This window comes from Carcharhinus amblyrhynchos, chromosome 3, assembly GCF_965287045.1.
Source record: "Carcharhinus amblyrhynchos chromosome 3, sCarAmb.v2.hapA, whole genome shotgun sequence".
In the NCBI taxonomy this organism is placed as follows: domain Eukaryota; kingdom Metazoa; phylum Chordata; class Chondrichthyes; order Carcharhiniformes; family Carcharhinidae; genus Carcharhinus; species Carcharhinus amblyrhynchos.
This window is the reverse complement of record NC_137326.1, coordinates 14,422,278-14,435,832: the sequence shown is the minus strand read 5'-3', so window position 1 is coordinate 14,435,832 and position 13,555 is coordinate 14,422,278. Positions and strand designations below refer to the sequence as shown.

Below are 13,555 nucleotides of genomic sequence, written 5' to 3'. Positions count from 1 at the left end.
TAATGGAAAGGCATTCTCAAACATCAACAATCAGCTAAAAAGCATCGGCAACCTCTGCGCCTTTTGCAGATTTGAAAGTAAGTGCATCAATTCACAGATCACCGGCACTGAAAGAGCGGCTGATTGGAATGTGATTATTTTGGAGACATGAAAAAATATCAACAGTCCTTTATTAATGATTCAGCTGAACTCACATAGGATCCAAGCTTGGGAAACACTGCAATTTGAAATTCAGTTGAGCAATCTATTTACTGGTAAGCTGCTTGAAACAAATTGTTCTGGCACTTGCCTCCTCGTGAGAAGCCAATTAAGTTATAGTCAGCCATCTCTTGACGATGTAGAGGTACATGGTCTACACATTAATCTCCCTTTGCTTTAGGTTCATTAACACAAACCATCTCCCTGTGGAACCACCCACATTTTCAGTTATCAACTATGTTTGACTACTTTTCCATCAATATTGATGCGTAATAACCTGGTCTTTCCCAAATTACCTAACTCAGATCTGCAACATCTATTGAGGTTAAGCAAGCTGTGAAGAATGCAGTTGAAGGGCTAGTTTATCTTAGCAGGCCAGAGGATGCACGTGTGGCACGGTGGTCAGCACTGCTGCCTCACAGCGCCAGGGACCTAGGTTCAATTCTGGCCTTGGGTCACTGTCTGTGTGTGGCATGCATGTTCTCCCTGCATCAACGTGGGTTTCCTCTGGATGCTCCGGTTCCCTCCCACAGTCCAAAGATGTGTGGGTTGGGTTGATTGGCCATGCTAAATTGCCTCTTAGTGTCAGGGGGACTAGCTAGGGTAAATGTGTGGGGTTACAGGGGTAGGGCTTGGGTGGGATTGTTGTCAGTGCAGGCTCAATAGGCCGAATGGCCTCCTTCTGTACTGTAAGAATTTGATGTTCTATGATGTGGGGAGATGATGGTGTAATGGTATTGTCACTGGATTGCTAATCCAGAGACTCAAGGGAATGCTCTGTGTCCTGGGTTTGAATCCTAGCAAGGTGGTGAAAGTTGAATTCAATGAAAAATATGTAATTAAAGGCCTAATGATGACCATTAAACCATTTTCAAAAGAACCCATCTTGTCCATTCTGGGAAGGAATCTGCCATTCTTATCTGATCTGGCCTATCTGTGACTCCAGAACAACCCACAGTTGACTCTTAAATGACCTCTGAAATGGCCTGGCAAGCCACTCAGCTCAGGGGCAATTAGGAATGGGGAAATAACTCACACACCCAATGTTTGAAAAAAAGTTTATTCTTGGAGACGGTAAAGCCTCTTACAGTGCATCAGTTGTAAATCTCACCAAAACTTTGCACCACAGAACATGTTGGAAGGCTACTGCTAGGATGATTGCTATGTTCCTGATGGTAGAGAAAGTGAATTTCTGCTGTTTCTTTGGAATGGATAACAGCAATGTATAAAAAAAAGGGTGATTTGTAAGGCCACCCATGGCATTGTCCTTGTACACTAACCTCCTTTTGCCACCAGCCTTAGTGCCAATGTAATTTGAAATTTATAGCCAAATCGGGAAGGTAGACAAAGTTCAACCCAGTTCCAGTTGTAAATCTATGCTTGATAGGAAAGCGCAGACTGTTGAAACAACAACTTGCGTTTGTATAGTGTCTTCAACATCAACAACGAATAGATAGTCATGAGGGAAACAAATGCCATTTCAGAAAGGGAGATGTTAGGCAAGGTGGCTTAATGCCCTGCTAAGGATTTGGTTTACACAAGGTTTTTAAAGGAGGAGAAGGAATTGGGGAAGCAGTGAGATTAATGGAGAGATTTGCAGAGAAGTCAAGCCACTGATGGTAAGTAAAAGGATGGGTAGTGGTAGGGGGTGCAACATTGGACAAAAGGCTAGAGTGAGGCGAACAGGATATTATTGAACATGGGCTATAGACCTGAAGGAGGCCACAACTTTATCCTATATGATCTAGAACAATAGGTCACATATATAGGTTCTAGACAAGAGGTCACAGGTATAGATTAAGAGGTAGTAGATTTAAAATTGAGCTAAAAATGAATTATTTCTCATAGAACGTGGTGATTTTGTGGAACTCTCTGCCCCCTAGCCTAGTGAAGTCTGAATCATTAAGTGTTTTCAAAAAGGAGATAGGTATATTTCTGATTTAAAAATGGGTTAAAGGGAAATGGGGAACAGGTGGGGAGGTGGGTTTGAGACCAGGAAGAGATGAGCCATGATCTAGTTGAATAGCAGAGCAGGCTCGAAGGGCTAAATTGCCTACTTCTGCTCCTAATTCCTATGTTCCTATGTCTGCCTGCGAATGGCCACAGTTACACTCACCACGAGTAACCTCAGTGGATCAGCCCATAAAAACAAAATCGCAGCCCACTTGGATTCTCACATGTAGCCAGCTGAGCTACAAGACACAAACACAATGAGATCAGGCTTTGAATCTTTAGAAGACTGAAATTAGATCACATGCTGTTGCTGAAGTTCATTTGCTCCATTAGGCCAGAGGCCCTCATTAGGACTGCCATCCTACGGTGTAAAGCAAGGCAAAGTGAAGAATTTGCTGGTTGGCACTCACATTGGTAACAGTCTAGCATGAACAAGCCCAGAGTTAGTGTCAATGGAACACAGCTTTGACCCTTTGGATGCAGAAGCTCAGTAAGCTGCAGGGGGCTGGTGCTGATGCACCAGGTTTGCTAAAATGGTAGAAGGTTCACCATCTGAATCCTTTACATGTTCCAAGACATGCTGGGGTAGTTTCTAAACTTATGCACGCACACAAATACAGTAAAGTTGATAGCACCCTTTTTCATGATGTTACACATACTTGCAGCCTCACTATTCTGCACATACACTATTAAAGGAATAGAGATGATCTGGGGACACATTGACTTCTGTAATAACACATAAACAAGACCAAAGTGACAGCATAATATACCAACAAAGATAAAAGTTCGATGCAATTCGACTGTAGACAAGCGCAGAGGATTCACACAGCAGCTACACAAGACTAACTTCCCAACCTGGCAGCCCTGGAAAGAACTCATCAACCACCTGCCATGAGCAATATAAATGTAAGCTGTTGTTGTTGTTCTTGCTTCTTCCTCAAGGGCAGATCTTCTTGTTCAACCTTGTACTTGAGGCCTGGTAATTCTTGGTGAACTGTACATTTAAACCTGAATGGTAATATGCAGTGTTGTTATCTTCACTAACACTTAAACATAAAGCAGCCCTTGAGAAGTCCCATCAATGGTACACTGAGCTTTTGGAAATCAAGGCACATAAAAAACAGTCTGGACCTCTGTTCTGTTGCTCCCTTTTGGAGTATTTTAATATTCAGTTATTCTCTACAACCTGTTGAACTTTTATATCTTCATATTTAGTTTTTTACAGTTTTCATATTCTAGGTTGAAATTACATTTATCACAGAAATCATAGACACCCGACATTGCGGAAGGAGGACATTCGGCCCATCAAGTCTGCACCGACAGCAACCCCACCCAGGCCCTATCCCGTAATCCCACATATTTACCTCGCTAATCCCGCTAATTTACGCATCCCAGGACATTAAGGGACAATTTAGCATGGCCAATTCACCTAACCCACACATCTTTGGACTATGGGAGGAAACCAGAGCACCTGGAGGAAATCCACGCAGACAAGAGGTGAACATGCACTCCACACAGACAATCACCCAAGCCGGGAATCGAACCACGCGCCTGGAGCCATGAGGTAACACTGTGCCACCGTGCTGCCCAGGTCTTCCCAATTCTTCCCCTTTTGGCTGTTCACATGCCAGTGCTATTGTGGCATGTATATAAGCCAAACAGGTGCCATATTAAATCCACAGCTGTTGAAAGTTGCTATGATCTGAAGTTTAAGTTTCTGCCAGGGCGGGAATGTAGACGGATTGGGGGTAAAAATACTAGTGGTAGGAAGTTTCCCTAGGGTGTGGAGTTGGGGAGTGGTGGGGGGACAGAAGGCAGCCCCCAAGATACCGACCAATCCATCAGTGGAGTTCCTTTAGGAGCTTGTTCTGATTTTGATGGGATTGAGGTTGTCGAGGGAGGACCAGGCACATGCAGGAAGTGAACAGAAGCCAGAGAGCCAGTCATGGCTTCCCCAGGGAATTAGGTGGGCTCCAAAGATTCTCATCCCTCTGAGTGAAAGAAATTTCTCCTTTTCTTGGTCCTGAAAGGTCATTCTTTTATTGTCAAATGGTGAACCTCGTTGTTCTAGAGTCACAAGGCCAAGGGAAACAATCCCTCTGTACCTGTCTATCTTGTCAAGCCCTGTCAGAATCATTGTATGTTTCGGTGAGATCACAGTTCATTCTTGTAACCTCCAGAGAATATCAAACCAATTTGATCACCGGCTCATCATAGGACAAATCTTTCATCCCAAGAACCAGCCTAATGACGGGACACAAGGTAATGGTAAAAGCATCCCAAAAATTCCAAGGTCAGGAATACCTAAAGTTTATTTATTCGTGTCACATGTAGGCTTACATTAACACTCAATGAAGCAACTGTGAAAATCCCCTACTGGCCGCATTCCGGTGCCTGTTCAGGTACACTGAGGGAGAATTTAGCATGGCCAATGCAGCTAACCAATGTGCCTTTCAGATTGTGGGAGGAAACCAGAACACTGAGAAGAAACCCATTTGGACACAGGGAGAATGTGCAGACTCTGCACAGACAGCGAGCCAAGCCACAAATCGAACTTGGGTCCCTGGCGCTTTGAGGCAGCAGGACTAACTGCTGTGCTACCCCTTCTGATACTACCTGTAACAGTGGAGGATGTATTGAATGATAAACAGCACCAATCAACATTAATGCACATTAACAAGCTTTTAATTGGCTTTATTAAGAACTTGGTGTTAAAATAGTGACAGAATGTGAGTGCTAATAAGTTCTTTATCGTGTTAGGAGCTTTTGAATCTTCTGTGATTCCTAGTAATTATTGTATAATTTTAAACAGCTTCGACATGTTAAGTGTACACTAACACTGACACAGAATAGTGTCTCAGCAAGGTAACAGGTTGAAGGGTTGAAATGACGTCATAACTTGAAGGGATGAAACTTGAGTGGATTATTAATATACTACCAGCTCTCAGATGTGTTACTGCCATGGAATAGGCTATGTTAGACTTCCCAACAGCTAGAGCTGGAGTCTTGGGCAATTTCACTCCATTTCTGGGAAGTAATTGATGTGGCCGTGGCAGATGTTAAGGCCAGTAATACCAGACAGAAAAATCCTATTATTGAATATGTGACGTGCGCTGAAGTGCTATTATTGTGGAATACAAATTTCTGAGATTTGGTTTGAGTATTCCTGTGGAACTTGTGGAATTGTGAGTTTGAGCATCTTATTATGCACATCTAATGTTTTCTTAATTTCTAAATGTTAATCAAAATGCTAAATCAAGGCAGTTGTACATACTTGAGATGCATATGCAAACACTCTGTGTGTATGTGTATATATTCATTTATATATCGCCATCTCACCCAACGTGCTCAGATACAGGCAGATATCTCCTTTGCTTTCCGAGTTTAAATGTGCGTAATACCTTGTCAGATTGCTGTAGTTCAAAAATCAGGAAACATTATGAGAGGGGATTCTCCCACCCTGCCGCACTAATTTTCTTGCACAGCGGCTGGGCATAAGCGGGATTCACTCATATATTCCCTCGGCACCCACATCTCCCAGCACCAGATCTCCACCACCATCAGATCCGCACTGGAGACCAGCAGGAAGAGAGGTAAGTCATTTAAATCTGTATTTAAATCTAATTTTAATGTAATAAGCGGGCCTTAACTGAATCGTCCAGCACTGGAGATGGTTATTGCCTGGCACTTACGTAGCACATATATTACTTACCACTTATTGGCCAAAGTTGATTGTGGAAAGTTGTCCATATGTGGGAGCAGGACCGCTCCCACATAATTCTGGTGGTGTCTGCTGGTCTCCAGGATCATGCAGTGTTTTGTTGCCTAGTCTAGAAACAGGATTTGGTTCACTGCAGCTGAAGGTCAGAAAGGGTAAAGTAAGTCCTTCATTCTAATTTCTAAGTGGAGGCAATGGCCCAATGGTATTATCACCAGATTATTAATCCAGAAACTCAGCAAAATTCCTGGGCACCCGTGTTTGAATCCCACCATGGCAGATGATGGAATTTGAACAAAAAGTATTTGGAATTAAGAATCTACCAATGACCATGAAACCATTGTTGATTGCTGGAAAATCCCATCTGGTTCACTAATGTCCTTGAGGGAAGGAAATCTGCTGTCCTTCTGTCCTTACCTGGTCTGGTTTACATAAGAACATAAGAAATAGGAGCAGGAGTAGGCCATCTAGCCCTTAGAGCCTGCCCCGCCATTCAATAAGATCATGGCTGATCTGTCATGGCTCAGTTCCACTTTCCTGCCCTCTCCCCATAACCCTTAATCCCCTCTCTTATCAAAAACCCATCAACCCGCGTCTTAAAAATATTTAGCGAGGCAGCCTCCACCACTTCAACGGGCAGAGAATTCCAGAGATTCACCACCCTTTCAGTGAAGAAGTTCCTCCTCAACTCCGTTCTAAACCTCCCCCCCTTTATCTTGAGGCTGTGCCCCCTAGTCCTGCTGTCCTTTCTGAGCGGGAAGAGTCTCTCCACCTCTATCCTATCCATCCCATTCATCATCTTATATGTCTCAATGAGATCTCCCCTCATTCTTCTAAACTCTAATGAGTACAAGCCTAGTTTATTCAGCCTCTCCTCATAGCTCAACCCCCTCAACTCCAGTATCAGCCTAGTAAACCTCCTCTGCACTCCCTCCAAGGCCAAAATATCTTTGCGCAGGTGCGGCGCCCAAAACTGCACACAGTACTCTAGCTGCGGCCTCACCAATGCCCTATACAGCTGCAGCAAGACCTCCCTACTTTTATATTCAATCCCCCTCGCTATGAAGGCCAGCATCCCATTCGCCTTCCTGACCACCTGCTGCACCTGCAAGCTGGGTTTTTGCGACTCATGCACAAGGACCCCGAGGTCCCTCTGCACCGTCGCCTGCTGCAGTTTTTCGCCACGTAAGTAATAATCCTTCCTACCATTATTCCTACCAAAGTGGACCACCTCACACTTGCCAACATTAAATTCCATTTGCCATTTCCTGGCCCATTCGCCCAGCCTATCCAGATCCTTCTGCATGTGACTCCAGAGCCACAGCAATGTGGTTGATTCTCAACTGTCCTCCAAAGCAACTAGGGATGGACAATAAATGCCGGCCAGCCAGCGACGCCTATGTCCCATGAATGAATAAAAAAGAAATTTTGAACTGTTTCTTTTAACATGAGATAGGTGGAATTCTGCCACAGTTAACAGATTAATAAAGCAGGTATAAAGGTGGGAATTCTCCAGCCATTCATGCCGGTGGGATTCTCCAGTCCCACCAACAATGCCACCCCTGCCCATGGGTTTCCCGTCAGCATGGGATGATGTCACTGGGAATTCCCATTGACAGCAGCAGGACTGGAGAATCCCACCATGAGTAAACAATGCACTACCTCCCGCCAGCAGGAAACACACAGCTGGGAGGCCAGAAAATCTCATCCAAAGACTTTTCCTTCTTCCATCTCAGTTTAATCATTCAAAAAGCTAACATTGGAAACCGGGGCTCCTCCCATCTTTACTTCACTGCAAACTAGTGGCTGTAACCTGGTGGTGATTCATAGTTTGATTTGTTTCTGGGTCACGCTGCTACTAGATTGGCAGCATGGTGGCACAGTGGTTAGCGTTGCTGCTTCACAGTGCCAGACACCCGGATTCAATCCCAGCCTTGGGTCACTGTCTGTGTGGAGTTTGCACATTCTCCCCATGTCTGTGTGGGTTTCCTCCAGGTGCTCCAGTTTTTTTTCCCTCACTCCAAAGATATGCAGTTTAAGTTGATTGGCCATGCTAAATTGACCCTGGCATCAGAGGGATTAGCAGGGCAAATATGTGGGGTTACGGGGATAGGGCCTGGGTGGGATTGTGATCGGTGCAGACTGGATGGGCCAAATGGCTTCCTTCTGCAATGTGAGGATTCTATGATCTGACTCCCACTGTTGCATGTTCAAAAGTCGAACTAACAATGAAACACCAGCACTTGTGCCCCAATGTGCTGGTGCATTGCAGGAATTTACATAGGCTGGTCTCCAAACTAATGGAGCATACCAAAATGAAAAAGAAAAGACAAGACCAGCTCATTCATCAGGCCTTTCAGTAACTGCAGGCAATAAATGCAAAAATGATAAGTTTGTAGATTTAAGGTATTGTCACAAGAAAGTATTATTGTTACAAAAAATCCTCACCGTGACACTATCAGCTGAACTTTAGGTCCATTGGACTGGAAAGAAGATTATTTCCTTTCTGATTCAATTTCTCTTTAATTAATACCATCGAGTGTAAAAATCCAATTCAGCGGCTTTCTATTTAAATTAGCCACGCACAATATTTTAATCAGGCCCGGACTCCAAAAGATAATTAATTGTGGAACTGGCTGATCAGCACATTTTATAATCCACAATCTCAATAATTTTGATCGCAGGCAAAGAATTTTCATTGTCCTAAAATGGGATTTATTTCATTTTTCCATCTAATATAGGGACTGCCACCACAGCTGCGTTACTGTGGAAACCTGCTCCAGCACTCTGTCGATATAGAATGCAGTCTGACGTTCGTGTTCTGTGGAGTGCCATCATCTCAAGTCACTTGAGGGTCGCGCATTCTCCACGCACGTGTGAGGAAACCCGGGTCCCCACCATGATTCTGCCTGATCTTTGCTGTTAGCTTCAAAGTGACGACGTGCAGTTCAGGGAAAGGCAGTAGGAACGTCTCCACGTGCTGTGTCATAGAATCCCTACAAGGAGGCCATTCAATCCATCAAGCCTACCTCAACAACCATCCCACCCAGGCCTATAACCCCGTGTATTTACCCTGCTAAACCCCCTGACACGAAGGCCGAAATTTGACCTATTCTGGAGGTGGGGGAGGCTCGGAGAATGGCATTCTCCGTTAGCCTCCGGTGGGATCGTACTCAGCCAGATGTGCCAGTAAAACGCCGCCCTAAGGCATAGCAAATCCATCTAACCTACACCTCTTGGGACACTAAGGGGCAACTTATTATTGGCCAACTCACATAACCTGCACATCTATGGACTGTGAGAGGAAATCAGCGCACCCAGAGGAAACCCACACAGACATGGGCAGAACGTCCAAACTTCACACAGTCACGCGAGACCAGAATCGAACTCGGGCGCTGTGAGGCAGCTGTGCTAACCACTGTGCCACCTTGCCATCCTTAAAAGTAAAAGTATTAGGGGAGTTTGTTCCTCCTGGTTTTTAACACCTGGTGGGGAGCTATGGACACTGGGAGCAGATATCAAATGTCAGAGCAGGCTTTGTGCACAATTTTTCAAAAGGGTTGGTGTGTCAGGCACTGAAATTTTGGATTTGCATCAGGTGGTCTGTGCTTCTTATAGAATGTGCAAAGTCAGAAAATTCTAACCTTAGGAATGGTGTTTGTTCTGTTATCATTTCTGAAGTGGCAGTGCCAAAACAAGCAAGCTCCAAGGACCAAACGGCCTATTCCTGTTCCTATATCTAATGGTCTCCTGGTCTTAAGCATTATGAAGGATTGGGAAATTTGAAGGATATTTGAAATGATGGACTGTGCAGTGATGCGTGAGCCAGCATTCATTTGTCTGAGAGGTGATGGCCTAGTGGTATTATGGCTCGATTGTTAATGCATGAAGCTCAGGTAATGTCTTAACTCACGGGTAGATAGATTTCAGATAGACAAGGGAATTAAGGATTATGGGGAGAAAGCGGGAAAGTGGAACTGATCCACTTCAGATCAGCCATGATCTTACTGAATGGGGGGGAGGCTCGAAAGGCTAGATGGCCTACTCCTGCTCCTATTTCTTATATTCTTACGTCCTGGGGACCCAGGTTTGAATCCCACCACAGCAGGTGGTGGAATTTGTATTCAATAAAAAAAATCTGGAATTAAGAACGTACATTGTGACAGACATGGTCCTCAAAACCTAAGGTTTTCCTTGTCAGTCACTCTGAGCAATCAAATAAGATTATTTTGTTTGAAGTTTAGGAAAATTCTGTTTCAACCTGTAAATATTCACATCCTCCCCAACCTACCATTAAAGCTTTTCGTTGTCAGGTGAGTCAATTAGATTTTTTTAATCTGTTGTTAGGTTTCCAGACGAGAACCCCCAACAATCTTTCTGTTTTGACATAAATGTAAGGAAAGAACGCCACACCTCAGCTCCACCGGCAAACTGGGGATTTTTTTAAAATCAAAATAAGCTTAATTATAACATAGTTTAAGTGTAACTTTAACAAAATGAAATGGTTTACCTCTTAACCATTGAATAGTCTTTAAATGTGAAAAGAAACAACTCTTAATTTCTAATTTATCACTATTTCAGTTCCAGTTAAGCAATATTTATCTTATAGACTTAAACCCTACTTTACATATAGGTAGCAAATCTAGGTATATTTGCTAGGATTTGAGTAACAGCCTTGGAGCTTTCATAGAGAGAGAGAGACACTCTTTTTAACAGATCCAGTCACCAACTGCGCTCTTTTTGTTGCTACAAACCTAGCCCCTCGCCTTAGCCCAATGTCACATGTCTCTGTCCCTGTACACCTAACTCACTTTCTTTTACTTTATCAAGAAACACTGACATGGCTGAAATGAGAAATTATCCTGCTTTCCAGCATCTGCTGAATTCCCTCCAGACAACTGCCTGTTGTAGAAAACCACTGAATCTTAAAGCTTTCCCCTGAAAAATAGGATATATTAACAGCACAGTATAATCATACCATTGACCTGACAAGATGACCTGTGGCATTGTGGGTTGAGTGCCAGTTATAGTATGGAATTGGAAAAAGAGCTCTCTCCTGTTCTGTTGTACTGATGTATGTCTATGGTCTCAGGCTGTTTTTCCTTTCAATCATTGTGTTTTCAATTCAGTATAGGTGATTTGTGTCTCTAGAAAAAAACATTTCACCCTCTCATTAGTGCAATTTGCACAATCAGTCAAGCAGGACATGGGCCGAAACTTTACTTTCATTTACCTCACATGGCTTCCCTGCGCTGTCGCAGGCATGGCACTGCAATACCTCTTCCGGCCACTACAGCGCTGTGCCTGGATGGGCTGCAGAGTTGTCAGCCAATGTGATTGACCAACAACTCTTCAATGTGAGATTCCTTCCAACTGCAGATGGAAGTTCCACCTACTGCCAATCAATGCTCACCGGGGCGTGAGATGACAATGGACCTATCGGAGTTGGCGGGGATGCATTCCCCATTGACCCACCTGAAAAATTCAGGCCATACCTTCAGTTGACTCACTCACTGGGTGACAGTGCATAATTACAGAGGGGGGGAAGTTATCTTATAGTCGTCATGATGAGGCAGAGTTTCAGAGCATTCTGAAAGACAATTGCTTAAACTATTCACAGATTATATTCTTCACAGATTGTCATCTGATCCTTGCTAAGTTTGCCAGTCTTAGCCAGAGCATCAGATTAAAGTTAACCTTGCTGCCTCTGAGTTTTCAAAGGAAACATTGTTGTCCATACCACCACTCAGTGATTACTGGAAGAGAGCAGAGGTGGAAATTGGATGAGAAGAAGTTTGGAAGTGAGACAAACATTGATAATAAATTCTAGGGTACTCACGTTGACCCCGTCACAAAGGCCTTCATACAATTAACTCTGTTAAAGTGCAGTGACTATGTGAAGTAAAGTTTATGTATTAGTCACAAGTAGACTTCCATTAACACTGCAATGAACTTCCTGTGAAAATCCCCTGATGTAGAGAAACCAAACAAAATGTTGCATTCAAAAGCCAATATCAGATGGTTATTCAGTTATCTGGTGAGGATAATGATGTGGTTTTTGGAAATATGTATCTTGGGGCGGCATGGTGACAGAGTGGTTAGCACTGTGACTTCACAGCGCCAGGCACCAGGTTCAATTCCAGCCTTGGGTCACTGTCTGTGTGGAGTTTGCACATTCTTCCTGTGTCTGCGTGGGTTTCCTCCGGGTGCTCCGGTTTCCTCCCACACTCCAAAGATGTGCAGGTCAGATTGATTGGACCTGCTAAATTGCTCCTCAATGTCAGGGCAAATAGGTGGTGTTATGGAGATAGGGACTAGGTGGGATTGTGGTTGGTGCAGACTCGATGGGCCAAATGGCTGCCTTCTGCACAGTAGTGATTCAATGTCAGTACCAGCCTTTTGAATGGGTGGATCATGAGGCATGTTTCCTGTGTCCTCCGTTCGACACAGAGAGAGACCCTGTTAGGGAGATGAGTTGTCTTGCAGATTACAGGGTCTAATGTTGCCACTCATGATGCAGTATGTTTAACATTTTTACAGCTTGCCTTCTGTTCTCAGGGGGAGTTTGTCTCTGTGTGGCACAGGGATTCCACAGCAGGGAGCTGACAGGAAGAACTTAGAATGAAAAGTCTTTTAATGGTTATTGTGGAAAGTTGTAGCCATGTGATAGATCAAAGAAATCAAACAAATCCACCTGGGAGCAGCACATATAAATTTAATGATTCATTTGCTGTGTAACATAAATATCACAGATCATTGCATTCAAAAAGGATACTCACTCCATACACTTTTATCCATATTTTTAACAAAGAATAACTGCCTGACATTTGAGACCTGGCATTTATTGCTCCTTCAGTGTCATGTCCTATGCAAAGGGAATAATTCAATCAGAATTTATACTGTACAGCTTGTTTACATGTCTGTCAAGTTCAAGTTAACCACATGCCAGTTGGAGCAGAGAATTGATATTTGAAATAATGGGCTGTGCTGGTGATGGGGGCGACAGCATTCATTTGTCTAAGAGGCGATGGCCTAGTGGTATTATCGCCAGACTATTAATTCAGAAACTCGGTTAATGTTCTGGGGACCCAGATTCAAATCCCGCCACAGCAGATGGTGGAATTTGAATTCAGTAAAAAAAAGGTCTGGAATTAAAAATGTAATGCCAACCCTGAAACCATTGTCAATTATTGGTAAAGCACACAGTAAATTGTTTAGGGAAGGAAATTTGTTGTCCTTACCTTGTCTGGCTTACATGTGACTCCAGAGCCACATTGGATTGGTCATGCTAAGTTACCCCGTAGTGTCAGGGTGACTGACTAGGGTAAATGAATGGGGTTCTGGGGATAGGGCTGGGTGGGCTTATGGTTGGTGCAAACTCGATGGGTCAAATGGCCTCCTACTGTACTGTAGGATTCTGTGATTCTAACGCGGCTGACTCTCAGGCAAACTAGGGATGGGCAATAAGTGCTGGCCAGCCAGTGATGTCCGTGTTCCATGAATGAATGGAAACAAAAAGATCTGGGATGGTGTTGGATCTGTATAAATGGGGCACACAGACTTTCTACGCAGTGTATAAACAATGTTTTCATATGTGTCTGTGTCCTCTGCAAATGGGATGCAAACCCCATAGGTACAATCCTGTGAAAATCCCCTAGCCGCCACACTGTGGTGCCTGTTGGGGAA

The 13,555-nt window shown here is 43.8% G+C and overlaps 1 protein-coding gene across 2 annotated transcripts in view; it reads left to right on the top strand.

Moving 5' to 3' along the window:
- The window catches only part of LOC145335908 (copine-9-like), a 374,645-nt gene that overhangs the window by 165,795 nt on the left and 195,295 nt on the right, over positions 1–13,555 (top strand). The gene's annotated exons all lie outside the window — the stretch shown is intronic.